Genomic DNA, 18360 nt, shown 5'->3' with positions numbered 1-18360 from the left:
CCCCAGGAGGGAAGAAATTCACCAAATCCTGGGCAGAACTTGTTCCCCAGGTATCCACCCAACTTCCAGCCCCAAAATCATCCATCCTTCTTTCCCCACTTTCCTGAGCCCAGACAACCTAATCCGGGAGAGGGGAGGCCAAGAGTGGAGGGGTACCCAAATCTTCCCAACCCAGGGTATTACCAGAGAAGGGATAGCTACCCTTCCCGGGATCAGCCCTGGGGAGAAAACAGGACCCCGTATCAGCCTGAGCGGGTTTCCCAGTTAGAGCGCCAGGTTTAGAACATGGCCCAGGATTTGGGACGCATGCTGAGGGCCCAACAGAACCCTCAGATGGGCATGCCGGCACAGAATGCCCCAAACTCTTGACCTAGTGCTCCAGAACAATGACGGGGGCAGCACCCCGATAACCCACCGGTTCCCAGGGAGGAGGCCCAAGGGGAAGGGGGGTGTAAAGCCTTGGAGGAAGCTTCCTTCCCCACTTGTAAACAGCCCCTGGAAACCCAGGAACCGGAAACAAAATCTCCTACCCCTAGAAGTCTGCCACCCAAGGAGCAGAGAGGAGGTAGGAGAAACAAAGTACCCAAACAGACTCATTTTGTGGAGGAGGTACAGGTCTTCCAATTTGAGGGAGAGGGATCCTCAGAGGACCCTGGGAAAAGGATCTTCTCCTTCAGAGATGGGGGAACTCCTCTCAAGGAAAAATGGGTCCCAAGGGATTTCAATCCAGACTGGGTAGATGTGGGGATTGAGCTGTCGCCGCCCATCAATCTATCCCAGAACCAACAATACCAAAAAACCCTGGTTCAAACCCATCCTGGTGACTGCCTCCAAAAAGGCAGGGGCGGCCCAGAACCGGAACCAGGGGAACCTAAAACTGAATCAATAGACTGGGTAGATGTGGGGATTGAGCTGTCGCCGCCCATCATTCTATCCCAGAACCAACAATACCAAAATCCCATGGGTCAAACCCATCCTGATGACTGCCTCCAAAAAGGGGGGGGCGGCCCAGAACCCGAAACCATTTTCAGTTGCCAACTTTTTCTTTCAGATTCCCCAGGATCTCCACAGAATTCTGCCCAAGTCGCTTCTCTAGCAATGTCCAAAACCAGAAAATTAGCCCACCAGTTGTCCAAAAATGTGCATTATCTGTGCCCCCTTGAGGAGAAGGAGGGAAGATACTATGCCCCGGTACAAGTACAGGGGCAGGGTACAATTTTGGCACTGGTGGACACTGGATCCCAAGCTACCCTTCTGTCCAAAAGGGCCTTTGATGAACTGAATTCAGGTAGGGGGGAGAAGTACAGCATTCCTCTCACCTCTCTTCCTGGACAACTCCAGAACTTTGACGGGAAGGAAATTCCTGTCGAGGGGACTGCAGATTTGGACATCAAAATTGGGCGACACAAGGTGAAACACTCAGTCATAGTAGTGACTCCAGAGGGCACCCCTTGTTTACTAGGGCATGACCTCCTGAGAAGGTTGTCACCCCTAATAGATTGCGTAAACAAGGTCCTCTGGACCCAGACTAGCCAACCAATAAAACTAAAACAGAGTGTAAACCATGTTAGTTTAAACGCCACCTGCCACATGGTTGAACAAAAATCGGACCAAGTAGAATTTCACTTCCAGAACAACCAAATTTCAGATGTGACAGTAATAGCAGTAGGACAACAGACTGGTGATGGGGGGTCCTCTCTATTTCTGAAAATCAACCTTCCTTCCAGTTTAAGGTGGTATTCCACACTGGAAGGAAATACTCTGAAATTCTTTACTAATCCACAATCAGACATTCCCACTCCGATAGTCCAGAAAGATGTGAAATCAGCTCAAAGCCTGGCTGATATTCAGAAGATTGGAGAGCAGTTGTTCATCCCTGTTCAGTTAAATGATGGGAAGGACTCTGTTCTCGCCCGAGTGTGTGTGAACAACGGTAAGAGCTTCATCAGCGAAGCCATGTTCCGCCAACTCCCAAAAGATCCAGCCATTCCCACATTCAAACTAATAGACAAATGGGAAATGGATCTGGAAAAACCCAATTCGAAAAATCTCCTGCCAAGCAGGTGTATGCTCAAAATCTCCATTGGCAACAAGAGCATAGTCCATAATTGTTGGATCGTGCGAGACGTCACTGCCGCCTTTTACTTAGGCAGTGACATTCTCAATCGCTTTGCCATTAGTTTGGACCTAATAAACGATTAGCGGATAATCCCATGGGCTTTGATGATCCAGAAAAAGCATTTAAGTCAGCTCAATTGCTACCTTATGCAGTTGAAATTCAGATTAAAGAGGAAGTCGCCATCCCAGAAAGGACAATTCTCCCTGGAAGTGAGAGTTAAAAGAGGACAAAAATTGAAAAACCCTGATGCTTATATTCATCTAAATGCTTTCCTTCAACAGCAAGGGTTAGGGGTAAACCCAACACCATTAGTCAACATAGAACATGACACAATTCCAATAGAGGTGGATAACAGCGACTTAAAGAGTATTACTCTTGCCGCAGGCACCATTATTGGAATGGCGGTTGATGACTGACATTTCTCCATTGATTTAGGAAATGAACTGTTAGGACCAATCCACAAGGACTGTTTTGACAGTGACAGTGATGACAATACAACACCAGACAGGATCTTTACCCGGCATGGGGGGAACTTCCTGGTGTACACTTCTTGCCCTTATGGTAAAGAAGATGTGACTTGTGACTTCAGAGGGGATGAGGTGATTTTCCAGGTCCATGAGGGCTGCCTTTCCCACCTAAGGCCTCCGGTCTAAATCAGCACTCTGACCAGGGACTTCTCCGCCCAGCTGGAGGAGGCCGCTGAGATAGCAAAACCAGAAGCCTTTCCAGGCTTCAGGCAGATGGTGGAAGAGAGAGTCAACCTATCTGATGCCTGCGTGACTCTGGAACAGAAACAAAAGTTGAAACAAGTTTTCTTGGATTTCCAAGATCTCTTTGCGGTAGACTCATATGACTGTGGTCGCACCGACATCCACACAACAACAATTCCCACGGACCCTGGCATGACTCCAGTGTTTGTGAAGCAATATCGCTTGCCTCTCGCATCCATGGAGTCCCTTACTGAAATAATTAAGAACCTTGAGTCCCGGGGAATAATCCGTCCAGTACACAGCACCTTCAATAATCGGTGCTGGGAATATTGAAGCCAAACGGCCAGTGGAGACTCTGTGCCGAACATAGGGAGCTCAACAAATGGGCCCATACTTCCAGATGGCCTCTGCCCTACATTGACCAAGAGCTGGCCCAGATTCAGGGGTCATAGGTATTCACAGCAATAGACCTGACCAATGGATACTGGACCGTGCCTGTCAGTAGGGAGGACCAATACAAACTGGCTTTTACCTTTGGGGGCCAGCAGTACACATGGACCCGGACTCCCTTCAGATACCTCAATTCCGGCAATGAATTCAACATTTTCCTACACAAGGCCATGCCCGACCTGGGTGCGAGGGGTAACCTGGCTTATGTAGATGATGTCCTCATTAAAAGCTCAACTGTTGAGGAACACATAGCGGAGATCCGTTATGTCCTGACCATGTTGAGGGCCGCCGGAGCAAAACTTTCCTTCCAAAAAGCACAGTGGTGTAGAACACGTGTTAATTTCTTGGGGCATGAGATTACTCCTCAGGGTCTCTGTCCCCAGGAAAAGAAAGTGGAAGCAATCCAGAAACTAAAGGATCCCACGGGAACCAAGGAGCCTCCTTGGACTGACTAATTACAGCAGAAAGTTCATTGAGGGCTACGCAGAGATCACCAGACCCCTGATTCATCTCTTGAAGGGGGGGGTCAAGTGGGAATGGGGTCCAGAACAATCCGAGGCAGTAAGACAACTCAAAAGAAGCCTCTCACAAGCGCCTTGCCTAGCTTACCCTGTCAGAAACAAGGAGATCTTCCTGGAGACAGGGTTCTCGAATACGTGCTTGACGGCAGTATTATACAAAAAGCATGACAAGGTCAATAAAGTAATCTCCTATGCGAGCAAAACTTTATCCTCTGTGGAGGAAAAATTCAACGATTGTGAGAAGGCACTCCTGGCAACGGTGTGGGCATTGAAGAATTACCGCCCGTTCATCCAGGGGGAACACATCATAGTGGAGACTCCACACCAGCCTCTGCAATACCTCCAAAGTGACAGAATCTGGGCCGGAAATGTGAGTAATTGCCAAATTACTTCCTGGATTCTGTCAATGCAAGGCTTTCCTGTGGAGATCAGATATGGGCAAAACAAGAAGAGTCCCCTCGCGCAAGTTCTGGCTGACTTACATGATTGTGCCAGAGAAAACTGTCTCGAGGACGAAAGTCTAAAAATCAAGGACAACATGGAGGCATACCTTAATTCCCCCCACAAAGTCTTTGAAGAAGACAAGTGTGAGGGAATGCCCGCTGTCTATGTGGATGGATGCTCTTACCATGTTGACAACAACGGGGAGAAAGAACTGGTGGCTGGTGTAGGGAATGCATGGGTGAAGGAGTTTTCAGACAAATGCTCACAATGATCTTTCAACTGCACAATGGAGTAAGGAGACCCCTGATGCTGATTTAATTACGGCTCAGAAGGGGGATCCAATAATTGGTAAGTTTTACCAACACATTGAGGACCCTGAGAACTTTCCCCTGACGAATACCGACTACGTTGGGAAAGAGGACCTAAGATTGTTGATGAAATGCCCAAAGATGTTCCGAATACAAGACGGTTTGTTGGTAAGGAAATGCCAAGCTGGCCATGATCAGTGGGTGGTTCCTACCTCATTTCGAAGCCTGATGTTAAGTCACAAACACTTGAAATTGTCACCTCTAAATGATTGCGCAGCCCTGAGCAAATGGTAAATGTCCTATTCAAATTGAGTGTGTTACTGGACAACAGATACGGTGAAACAAAGAGTCCAAAGCAAGTAGATTCTTCAGTCCAAATACGCTGTTGAAACAGATTTTATGAAATGATGCAAAAACAAGACTGCCGACACGTGTTTCGACCCAGAACAACGGGTCCTTTTCAAGGCAAGACTGTGGTGTTAGTATGATTCATATGCATTCAAATACAGCAATATATTATGTAATCATGCCATAAAGATAAGAACATTTGAAATTTAAACCAAAATTAACCAGCAGAGGAAGAAGAGGAGGCCAGGGTTAAAGAAGAGAAATGCAAACAAGAAATAAAAAAGCCCATATGTACATTACATCATGTCAAAGAGCAAAGCAACCATTTCAATGTGAAACATATTCCAAGTAAATAAGAAGTAAATAAAAAACATTTGATTTATTACCATATATTGTCGAACCAAAAATCGTGGTCGAAGTGCCAATATGTGAATGTCCATATGATGAAAACAAAATAATATGTAAAAAAGAGAGAGAGAAAAAAAAAAAGAAAAAAAAATAAAAAACACCATAAGCCTGAATCCTAAATGAATAAACAACTGGTACATTTTTACAATTAGTTAATCCCATGTACACGCATAGTGCAAAGATAAACTATTGTGCCAAGGATCAAAATGCTCATCCCTCATGCGCCTCATGGTGGTAAAATGTATTGTTACATTGTCACCCGTGTGTGATATAAATGTTAGAATGAATAAATGTTTTACCGTATGTTATTCAAACTGCGTTGGAAAACCCAAAGCCCTCCTGGGGGGGCAGATATATGGGCCAATTCATGGGAGTTTGTTCAAACGTTGCAACTGCCAAGGAAAGACAATGCATCAAAACCCAATTCCACAGATGTTAAGTCACGCCCATGATGCGGCCACCGCCGGTCATAGGGGGTTTCACACAACACTGGAAATCTTAAGAGAGGTTGCATACTGGCCACACATGGGGCAGGACCTCGACCAATACTGGAAGGGGTGTCTTGTGTGGACAATTTCAGCCAACATCCCTCACACACCGGGCGCCTCTCCAAAAGAGGGGGATGACACTGCCATGGTCAAATTTGCAAATCAACTTCGTAGGCCCTGTGATTCGCTCATCTAGAGGAAACAAGTACATGTTGATGGTCACATGCTTGTTTACCAAGTGGGTGGAATGCCTCCCGGCGCCAAACTGCAAGGCAGAAACAGCAGCTGCCCTGATGACTAACCACATCTTTTCCCATTTTGGTCTACCTCAAAGGATTGAGTCAGACAGAGATAGCCATTTTACCAGCAAAGTAATGACTAAGATGTGGGAGATACTGGGGGTCAAAAGGAAGCTACATATTGCTTACCGGCCAGCTTCTTCTGGGGCAGTAGAACGCTACAACCGGACCATTGTGAGCATATTAAAAAGGTTTGTGGCAGATTCTGGGCCAAGTTGGGATATCCGATTACCTCCCCTTCATCTGCAACCAAAATGTCACCATTTGAGTTGATGACTGGACGCAAGATGGTGCTTCCCCAGCATTTGCTCTACAGGACCCAAGAGCAGACGTTGATCAATGCCTCCACAACTCATGAGTATGTGGAGAATTTGAGGAAACACCTCCAATATGCTTTTGCCTATGCTCAGCCGAATCTAGAAAGATCAGCTGATATCATGAAGACCCATTACGATTTTAAAACGTCCAGGAAAGTATATAATGTGGGAGACCCGGTCTATCTATACAATTTCCAAAGAAATCAGGCCAAACAGCAAAAATGTTTGCCTACATGGAAGGGACCGTTTGAAATTATAGACAAGATCTCCCCAGTAGCTTATAAGATCCGCATCCCCAAAGGTAGTCTGGCAGAAGGGGAAGACAAGTGGGTCCATATAAATCAGCTAAAGTGTTGCCATCCCAGGCACACTCTGCAGCAACTGGAGGAGTCATCTGCAATACCAGAGGGGACCGCTCCAGATTAATTCAGTTCCACCCTAAAATATTCCACATAGAGCCTATAAAATTCTATGATTCTTGAATATGTTCTTGCCTCCTGATTTAAAAAAATGTATATGTTCATGTTTTTGACTATAAAATGTATATGCCGACCCACTATATCAATAGTGGGGGAGAAATGTCTAGGAATGTGTATTGCCGCTTTGCTTTATCATCCTAGGAGAGATGAAACCCGGAGACTGACCACGGAAGACGACCTGGAGACGGGGAGCAAAGATCCGAGGGGCCTGGGGTACCGCCCAATATTCCTATCTGGACAGGCAAGGAGAACCGATCGATCCAACCGGATGGAGGAAAAGATGCTGAACTGTGCCATCTGCGGAATTGGAGGAAGATGATGCGGACATCCCAGCGCGTGGATCAAAACATCCTTTGCACCCGACTCCCCCTCAACTCGAAATCAAAGTGCAGTCGGGCGGGGGGGGTTTGTTGGGTGTCTTGACCCATGTTCAAGTTATTAGGCTACAACATTTGTGCTGTGGGCTTAGGAAATCCAAGAGGGCGGAAAAGCCCACATTTGTGCCAGAATCCAGGAAAACCACGCAGTTTTGCGCACACCAAAATGGTCTCCTGACCTGCCACCCATCATTGCGAGCGTGATAGGCCAGAAGCGCCATGAGTGAAATGTGGTGCCAAAGGAAAAATAGCAGTGCCTGTTAGATCAAAAGCGCCTTGAAATCACCTCTGTTTCTCTGAAGTGCAAGCTAAAAATGCCTATTTTAAACATTGCAAGATATTCAAAAATCTCAATGAACACCAGCAGACATTTGGCAGAAGGTAGACTTGTGTGCATACAAAATCTGGAAAGAGAAAGAGCCCAATACAATGTTTATAACAAAGCTGGCTGAGCTGTGGATGTCAGCAGCTGAAGTGAAATTGGACTGAAAGACACTAAAATCTAAATGTTTAAAATAAATGAGTGACCTACTGTTGAGTGTCACATAGTTTGCAACTGTTAAATGTCATAGTTTTGAACTTAGAATCAGCGTTCTAGCTGCATGTGTAAAAATGGTAAGTTTGATTTGGATGAAGAAAAACTGGGAACCAAAGTGACATTTAGCTGAAGTCTGGCTTAAGAGAGTGAATTCTGCCCGGCAACTACCCCCGACAGGAGTTGAAACTTGATCAGCAGCTGTGTTCCCAGGCCTGGCTGCATTCTGCTGTCCCTTCCAAAAGGAGATGACACCTCTCTGATTGAATCAGGGGAGGAGCACCTGGGGACTGCAGGAAACTAAACAAAGCCCTGTCGTTGGCCCAGGCAAATGTTATATTAGGGGGGGTCTTAAATGGCTTCCTCTTGGAAGGAAACATGGAGGGGCACTGCATCTGTGAGCAAGCTGAGCTTGGGGGAAGTGGATAAACCAGAAATTCCACCATGTGCTTTGGAAAACCACACCCCTCGGGGCCAGAGCATAATTTTAAAAAAAGATGGATAATTCATAGTGCGGACTTGTAAAAAGTATATAAATAATATCATCATTCTTGTGATTTTTCTGTGCACATTTTAAGAGGTGTTAGGACTCTGTGGTATGTTCTTGGGGATAGTAGCGGAAAAAGGTTGTTACTCCAAATGTATGCATGTTAAAAATCTGACTCTTTATCATCTGAAAACCATATCCCGGCTGCACATTTGTGTAAAATCTCGAAAGGTTTAGAGGTTGTTATCTGGATGAAAAGGGCAGAATTCTGTCATAAGTGGACACGACATCTTACAAAGACAGGGATCGGATGGTTTGGTGCTACAGAAAATATGTTAACTGGACATATAATATTAGAAAAATGGTACATAGATAAATATGTATTTGGATCAGAAATAGATTTGTGTGCAATTTGATAAGGGGAGGATCCTGACAATAAACCTACCTCATCACGCTGACTCGCAACCCAGTTCCCCCAATCATGGGAGAGAGGAGGAACTGGCCAATGATAAGTTGAGAGGGTTGGGCATGCAGAATGAGCCGACCCACCCACCTTTTCAAAACACATAAAAGGAGACTGTGCAGGACAGGCAGTACATTCAATTTCCATTTCCTTGCGGAGCACGCTGACAGACGACTTCACATCCAGAGATCAGGACTGACTCCAGCAGGACAGAGACCAGAACTTAGAACTCCGACTCCAGAACTCAAAGCAAAGGCCTAACCCACAAGCTGAGTTCTCTTCAGCAGGCCTCAAAACCTAACCAAACTATTCACAGCCGGGCGGGTGGTTTGAATTCTTTGCCAAGAACATTTACCAGAACCGGTAGCAGACCCAGAAGGCAGAATTATCCAGAGAGACCAGACCCAGACCAGATCGCTGAGAGCTGACCCAGATCGCTGTGAGCAGATCCAGAGACCAGACCAGAAACAGAGATCCGGAACCAGAGAACCAGTACCCAGTGGCGAGAGAATCGCAGCCAATCCTGACCCGATCCGTGACAAAGTCGCATTCCTGTCCAACATATAGTGTGAGTACTCAGCCAGAACTGTGCAAAAACCCAATCTCTTAGTTTAATAGGATCTAATTCAAACTATTTTAACCTATTGAGAACTGCATCATAGAAATCGTGTCTCTTCTTTTGATTCAAAGCTGCAAAACTGTCATCTGTCATTCTGAACTTTAAAATTTCATTTCGAGGATCTACCTTCACAAAATCGTCTGTATCTCCGGAACCGTTTGTCCCAAGAACGTAATTTAACTTTCATCTCAAAGCTAGGATTCTAGGCTTTCCAAAGAGCCCTAAATCAACCTGCTACTCCTTATAGTGCCTCTGTTATCGCATTCGACGCACTCGGAAAACTGCTGCGATTTGCGATTTGGCTCAAATTTCTTCACGTGTCAAAATAGCAGCTCCTTGCTTTCCTTTGCTGAAATTCGTTTGCAACCTGACAATCATTCATAGAGCATTGCTAAAGTGATCCTGAACTAATTTAAAGTAGCTATCACTCACCTTGAACCTCTAGAGGGAATTTAAATAATTTTTAGCATATTTTTCCCTTCTTTGCATACCACCTTTAAAGTACTTTGCCTGTGTTTAAAATCATCCCTGTTGATCTAAACTTGCTAGGGGGGAACTGAATTGGGATTTGACTGTGATTGTATTCCTGAATAACTGTGTGTGTCACTTCCACCTCCTTACATTGCATGGGGGGGGGGTGAATTGCCAAAAGGGGAAAAGTGATTATATTATGTTTTGCTGAAATCATATCAAGTTTATTCCTGTGTTGCTTCTTTTCCGCCTTGCATTTCCTTGTACCATATAAAGCATTCTCAGCTACCTTATCCTCTATACTACTCCTAAGTAATTACCCAGTGTGCTAGTATCACATCATCCATTGTTGATCACTCACTGTCATATGTCTAAGTGTGATATCAATTATAAATTTATTATAAAAGTGCGATACATTGTTTAATTCTCAAATAAACCTTTTAAATTTGCAAAACAAACTTACTTCTTGGCTCAGTGGGGTCAGGGGGATTCTAAGAGAGGGGTGTTATATAAGGGTTGTAATCCAGAGAACACGGACTGGACATAAAAATATATAAATAAGGGCTTCCCTTGAGCAATCCCAGACAAGGCACTGACTTAGTGGGACTGCTTGATTGGAATCTTTAACACTTCAGACCATTGCTGTTCTAGTGGCTCAGCATGTACTGGAAGTTCGAGAATGAGCCCCTAGTGTGTGAACACATTGGTGACAGTGTTGAAGCAGGCTATTCCCACAGGCACACCACTGCATGTCATATTCAATTTACAGATGCAGGAACCATTCATGATTAAGTATGATCTGCTAACAAAAGTCGGAATCTCCACAAAGCACTCATGGGGCAGACTGTTGAAATTGGCAACAGGTGAAAGGGCTGTATTTTATAGATTTGTTGACATTTTTTTTTTTTTTTTTTTTTAATTTCAGCTCGATAGACCTGTGTGTAAACAGACAGGTCTCCGTGCTTTTATTACATTTGATCTATAAACAATCCACGGTATAAATAAGTTTATCCAACCATTTTTTTTTTTTTTTTTTTTTTTTTTTGGAGTAGGAAAGACACTTCACCAGTCACTTTTCCTAGTCGTTAAGACTAAACTTAAGGTGATCCTTTAGTTTTCATGTAATTTCAAAGAGTCTAGAAAGTTCACTACCCCATATGTCAATTTGACGTTATGTCCAGATGCTGCATATTGCCACCAATGATGATTATTTGATGTCTCGGGGGTAAAACCACTTAGATGTTGCATCCTCCGTTCAACCAGCGCCGTACACCCCGACAGTAGATGTTCTGTGGTTTCAATCTCAAGCTTGCAGAATCGACAGAGGTTGTCGGTCGTTTCTCTCATGTGACGACAAGCTTGCATTGCTTTGGTCGGAAGAGCATTCAAACGAAGTCGCAGGAACTGAGTACGATGGTGTCTTGATGGACATTTAGTCAAGTATCGACTAGGAACATTTAATTTATGAACTACTAGATCAGATTTCAGCATGGTTGGCATTAAGGCACGTTGATCGTAATTCTCGATCCAACTCCATTGCTCGAATTTCTTTTTAGCCCATTGGGGACGTAAAATCAGATCTTCTTGCAGTATGCCTGCTCGAATCAGTTGTTCAGCCATCAATTGTCTCCATTCTTGTAGAAGTCCAGATTGTATTTGATCAGGTTTTATTTCAAAGAGATTGTACGCAGGGGCCCTTGGGGTCAAGTTCATTTTGCGCAAGATCATTAATGACTTCCACATGACATGTGTGTACAAGGGGTTTAGTGACAGCTCATAATTTAGTTGGATCGTTGATATATAAGATGGAAGTTTCAGCACACGACGCCAAAATAAGCCCTCTAGCTTCTGCCAAATCTTCATATCAAGATTCCACCCGGCCTCCGAACCAAAAGTGATTGCTGGAACCACTTTTTGAAGATAGAACATTAGAATTGGTTTTAGGCTGAATTTACCAAATGAGTTGTAGATTTTATTTGCTTGAATACTCAGTTGAGTCATCTTGTTAAAGAGATCCGATTTCCAGTGCTGTTCGTTTATTGAAGAATTAAACATTATTCCTAGGTATTTTATGGAATTTGTGGTGTTTAAGGGAATCCCATTTATGTACCACTTAAATAGCTTTTGCTTTTTAGAGCCACCCGCTCCGATGGTCATTATTTTGGTTTTTCCAGAGTTCACATGTAAATCGTTCAAATCCAAGTACTCTTGTAACTTGTTTAAGAGTCTTTGCAACCCGATCTCAGTTGAATCAATCAAAACAACATCGTCTGCATACACGACACACTGAATTTGTGTGTCATTAATTTTCGGAGCAAAGGAACGTGCTGACGATAAATGTTTGGGGAGATCGGAAATAAACAGTTTAAAAAGTTCAGCTGCTAAAGGGCACCCCTGTTTTACACCTTTGTTGGTGCATACGGGTTTTGACAGTTCGCCCTGGGTGTTCAGCCGCACTCTGATTGAGGTATCGGAATGAAGCGCAATAATTGGTGCGGTCAGCTCTTGAGGACAATTCCAGGCAATCAACTTCTTCCATAACAAACCACGATTCACATTGTCAAACGCTCCGCGTAAATCAATGAAGGCAAAGTGAATTTTTTTCTTTGCTCTTAAGGTTTCGAGTTTTAAGATGTTTAGTATCACGAGGTTTACCTCAACTCCAACTCCTTTTGTGAATCCTGTTTGACGAATGTCAGTGATTTGATTTCTCGTAGCCCAGTTTGACAGTTTTAGGCGTAGGAAAGAAGCAAAAATTTTACCAATCGTGTCCAAAAGGGCAATTGGGCGATAGTTGTCTGGATCCGCCGAACTGCCCTTTTTGTGTATCGGCACCGCAATAGCGTTTTGCCAAGATTTCGGGATCACCATTTTGTTGGACAATTGCATGAAGAGTGTCTCGATGAAGACTGCCCATTCAGGAGCATTTCTTTTTAACATCACATTTGAAATCATATCAGGACCCATTGCATTAGAATTTTTTAGTCTATGTATAGCATCTTCTATGTCAATTGACGTGATGTGTAGGTCCCAATTTGGAACAGTACATTGTAAAATTGATATTGGTTCCTTTGTTGGTTTCCAAAACATGTTTGAGAAATGGGCTTCCCACGTTGCAGCATCGATTTCATGTGTTATTAAAGGATGACGTTGCTGGTTTCCTGAATTTAGTATTTTCCAAGTCTCGTAGGTGTTTAAAGTAATTAGATGTTTCATAAGTGTTTCCGCTCTGTCTTGATCGATTATTATTTTCTGAGATCGAAGCCAGTTGCGATATGTTTGCCTCCTCAACCTAATTGCAACTTTTAGGGACTTCCCTCCACAGATCGGGAAAGGTGACCTTTTCAGAGCTCTAATGTCTCGGTGCATCTGTTTCTTGGCATCTGTAATAAGCATGGTGGTATAGTGCTTATAAGAATTATTTGATGCTTTATGACTAAATTTTGAAGATCGAAAATTTGATAACAGCGGCACGTAATCGACTGTCAGAGACTCACATGAGTTTTCTAACTGTTTAGTCAAGAAATTTACTTGAGAGCCATTAATTCGTATTCGGTTTCCTCGTGCATTTACTGTCAAAGGAATGGAATGGTTATTTGTTTGTTTAGACCATTCACACCTGCATGAAAATCGAAGAAGATCGTGGTCGCTGTTTTTCATTTCACATATTTCTAGGGAGGGATCATTTTCGAACAGGTTTTGGGAAACCCAAAAGTAGTCGATAATTGATTGTGATTTGTTATTAGCCCAGGTGTGACGGGGCGGTTGATCACCTTTCACCCTTCCATTTACCATTTGGCAGCCACGAATATTCAAAGCACTTCTCCACATATGACTTCTCACTGGTTCATCATCGTTGGTTATAAGTTTAAATGTCTTTGAAGATTGTTCTAATTTGAACCAGGAGCAGTTCAGGTCTCCACTGAATATGATGGAGAGGTTTGTATATGTTATTTGAGCATTGTCAATTTGAATAATAACAGAATTTACAAATTTCTTGCTGCTGATTTGTGTCGGATTCCAATATCCGTTTAAAATGAGAAGATGTTTCCTCGTCTGAATGTTGACATCTGCAGTCTGTAAGATAACACCTTGGACGAAGGGGTTCGGGCAGAAAGACTCAGTAATGGACCACCATGGAGTGATTTTTATCAACATTAGTAGGCCAGAAGATGGTCTGCCTATGGGGTTCTTTATGGCCGGATTCAAAAGCGTTACATATCCATCACATGAAGGTACTTCACTCAACCAGGTCTCCTGTAGACTGATGACAAAAGGCGAGTCTATTTCTACCCAAGCATTATTAAAAAGGTGATTGAAACCTCTTGTATTCCAAGATAGGAAGACGCACTGAGTTTCATTTGAGTTCTGTATTTGCTAATGTCTCGAGTCAACGAAGTTTGGAATGTTATCCAAACGTTTGAAGTGGGAAAAGGACTTGTTGTTTCTGTCTCGAGTATTTCTACCCACTTGCAGAGATGTACGTATCATGGCGTGTCTTTCATCTTGTTTAAACGAAGAATTATAAGTTTTGGATTGAAGTCCTCTGCTTATATTAACATCATTAGGTTCGAGGGAGATATCAAAGCCGAATACTAGGAGTTCGTCTGCGGCTTTCATAATAGTGTTTCTTACTGAAGATGAAACAATGTGTAGCAGCACTTCATCACAACATTTTTCTGTGGGATACTCGACGATTTTAATGTCATCGGATACAATAGTACGGAGTAACAGAATGCAATTGAAAAGTTTCATTACGTTATGTATTACGTTACGTTATAGATTTGTTGACATTTTACTTAAATGTTCCAGGAAACAATCTTTAAGGTCACAGTGATGAATGTCTGAACTCCATTGTGCCACAGATGTATGTGTCTAGGGTACTTCATTGGAAGTCTAGATCCAGTGTTTTTCAACCTTGCATAGGGTACCCCATGGTTGTAGCGCTTGGCAAAGCAGGGTGCTCTTCGCAGGTGCTGGAATGTACAAGGCACCATTGATTGTCCAAGATGTCTCACCTGTAACCCATGCTTATAGTGCATAAAAATGTTTACTCAGTACACTCAAAAGTGTGTTTATATTTTCTGAAAGGGATTTGACTTCATGCTAGTGTAGACAAATTCACCTATGTAATCTGAATGAGAAGTGCCAGTTAATGGCAGTCTGGAACACTTCTTGACTCTTTGTCTAGCAATGCAGTTACTTGTTGAATATTTGTCGCAGCCTGCTGGCCTTTTATTTTCATGGATCATAGTGTATTGTGCCAATATTGTCCAAGATGACATCAGTAAGGAAGTAGTTGCATTGCTGTAGTGGGCAATGACATTGCCATATGCAGTAAAGAATCCTCTCTCTATATTATCAACCTGTAGTGTACTGCTTGGCTTAGACAGCATCTTGCCAGGATTGTGAAGACGTTGTTCCCTGCAATGTTTTTGTCTGGGGCTGCATATCAGTGTAGCTATCTGTATGACTGCAGCCCAATTACTAGAGAAGCCCCATTTGTCTGTGCCATGAATGACTGTGCACAGCTTTGCATGTTTGGTCAATAAGTGCCATAGCTTGTGAATAGAGTTGCACATGTCTGTGAAGTGTTATGTCTGGGCTAGGCTGTATATGGACCTATACCAGTACAGGAAGATCTTTTGTTTCATTAACTGCACTGCAGAAACTATGATGCAGGCATACCCGAAGCACATCCTGTGGTTTTGCTGCCATTCAGGATAGCTCAGTCCCTTTCTTTCTTTTGCTGCAACTTTCACTCTTAGTCTTTGCAATCTGGGCAAAGGGATATTTACATGGGAAGATGGAGAAGGTGTAAAAAATACATGAAATGAGAGAAACTAAAGTCTAGGTTTAAAGTGTCATTCTCTTGCCGAGAATTACCCTCCTTTGGGGAGTTTAAAGAGAAGGATTATTTGCAGTTATGTTTTGGCATGTTACCATAAATCATTCGATCAAATGCTACAGTGATTGTAGACAATTTGAAGCTATTATCCTTTGATGGTGAAGTAAAGTTATAAGTGCTTTCATAACTGTATAAACCTCTCTTATAGGGTCCCAGTACTACATAGGGAATTTGTTCTCAAGAGTGGAATCTGAGAACAGTCCTGCATGATACTCTTATAAGGTTTGTTTAACCACTGTACTGGGTTACATTTATGAAATAAAAAATGTATAAAAATATCTAACATAACAAACAAATCCAGCCATGTCAAGCAGACAAGTCAGTTTACATACTGACAGTACGGTGCACATAATCTCTTCTGTGCGCCTTAATACGTGCAGTACATATAAGAGGATTTACCTCTTTGATCTTCCAATTGTTTGTCAATGTCATTTCGGTACTATTTATTTCCCTTTGGGATTTTGGATTTTTCTAAAAATATTGTGTACCCATCATTGCAGGCCCAAATTGTATGCCCCGACTTCATATTGTGAACAACATGTCAGAGTGACAGTAGAAGGACACGCCACACTGCTGTTTGTATCATCTGTCTCCTAAACTTTTTGTTTTTGTGTCCTTACATTGAAGACATTACTGTGGTTGAATTGGTATTTTAAGAAGCGCAGGTAGCTGAATATCTAGAGTGTGCCCCAATGGCTGGAACTGCTGAACCATCTGAATAATATACCTCTGCAACACATCCACAATGGCAAGTCAGGCGCCGCTGCGCGCAGCTACATCCTCTTGCGTTTGTAAGGTCTATTCAAGAACACACATCTACCTTAACTCTGATTTATAATGCACTACAGAGTAGTTGCGGCCTGGACAGCAGGTAGTTTGAACTCACAAACAAATGATTTTTTATGTTCTTCAGTGTAGAAAACAAAACTAAGTTAAACACATCCCTGCATCGATCAATTGTAAAGACAAATAAAGAACACACAAAAAACAGCAACAACTCAGTGAATAGAATCCAACAATCCATTGCTACACTACTCAGTGGTGTTGCAAGACTTCTCTGGACACATAGACAAGAAGACCCTGACAAGCTCATGTTTTCATCCTAATATAAGTTCACTCGTTCACTGTCTCTCGTCTAATAAACAGACACGATTCCATCAGAATAATCTTAAAATCTTTGGCTGTATGTGAAAATTGTTAGCAGACGTGTTTCACTCTTAGCCACACTGCCCATTGACTATCTTGCAGAAGCAGAAAAACAACAGAGATCGATTTTGAGTTTCCATTTAAAACACTAACAAAAACATTTTACCTTACACGGATAAAGTGCCTTTTCATGCCTAGTCAAAAAATCCAATTGTCAACAACAGTGTATGTTGGACGTTCTTAGTAGATTCATTCAACAATTTTCTAAAAAAGATGACAAGAATTGCCATTAAGCATACTTGTTTAGCTGTAGTAGTTCATTCTTCAATTACCATTTCCGTCAATATACCGGTTTGGAAACTTTAGTATTTTTCTGGTTGTCCTTCCTCTTGGAAAGCTATATAAGTGGCAGCCTCAGTCACAGGATTTTTTCTAAATTAAGAATATTCTTGGAAAGATTCCCTATAGCTACTATTGTTTTGCTCTGGTTCTTTACGTAGACATCAATATGAAAGAGGAAATCTGTATAGCATTCTCTGACCAATATTTTTTAAAACCTTTGGCATCAACTTCTATTCTTTCAGATATTGAAGGAACTTCCCTTTCCAGTAATTTGTGTGAGTGGGATGAAATAACACTTTTGAAAAAGCGTGTAATCAGAATAGAATTGCATGGTGAATCATGCTGGAATATTTAAAAAGTAAATCTTTACCTGAAGGTTTAGTAGTACACAATGAACCTAGAATATTTCTCTATAACCCACCTTTTAAACTAAAATTGAGCTACATCGTTAATAAATGCGGGAGAGATTGGGTAATACTCATCATTGACATGACTAGGGAAGTAATCAAGGCAATACAAGCCGATTTGGTAAAGATGGAAGAAGATATGAAAAAAATATATACCACCAGAGCATTTTCAACAAAAGACTAGATTACATCAATAAAGAGATAGATGAGTTTAGAGTATACACTACCAATGAATGCATTCAATGATTTATAAGGATCAAGCAAGTTTCTCCCATGAAAAGGTTTTTCCGTATGTTGAGGCAGACTATAAACCCAGACAAAGCATGAGTGAGATGATGGAAAATGGAGAAATGAAGCAAGGGAGAAGAGTAAGATTCCGAAACACCTCCTATAGTAGCAGGGGTGGAGGGAGTGAAGGGTAAGGAAGAGAAACGGGAGCAGGTAATTCCAGAGGGTTTGAGGAGTTTAGTTCAGGACCAATGGAAAGAGGAAATTACAGAGGCAGATGCAGTCCTTTTTTAGAGAGAGGCAGAGGGGGTATCAGACCCAGAGGGACACGAGGAGCAGTCATCACTTACAGTGAATTTATCTGACCATATTCTGAGCCCTGCAGAAAAGAAGGTGCTCGAAAAAGGGCTTGGTTAGGTTTTAACCAAAGAACGCTTGCTTTCGGGATTGAGTTTGAAACGTTCATGAGAAGGATTCATGTAGAGC

This window comes from Ambystoma mexicanum, chromosome 3q (genome assembly GCF_040938575.1).
Source record: "Ambystoma mexicanum isolate Mex_15411 chromosome 3q, UKY_AmexF1_1, whole genome shotgun sequence".
Lineage (NCBI taxonomy): Eukaryota > Metazoa > Chordata > Amphibia > Caudata > Ambystomatidae > Ambystoma > Ambystoma mexicanum.
Note: the sequence above shows the minus strand (reverse complement) of the source record.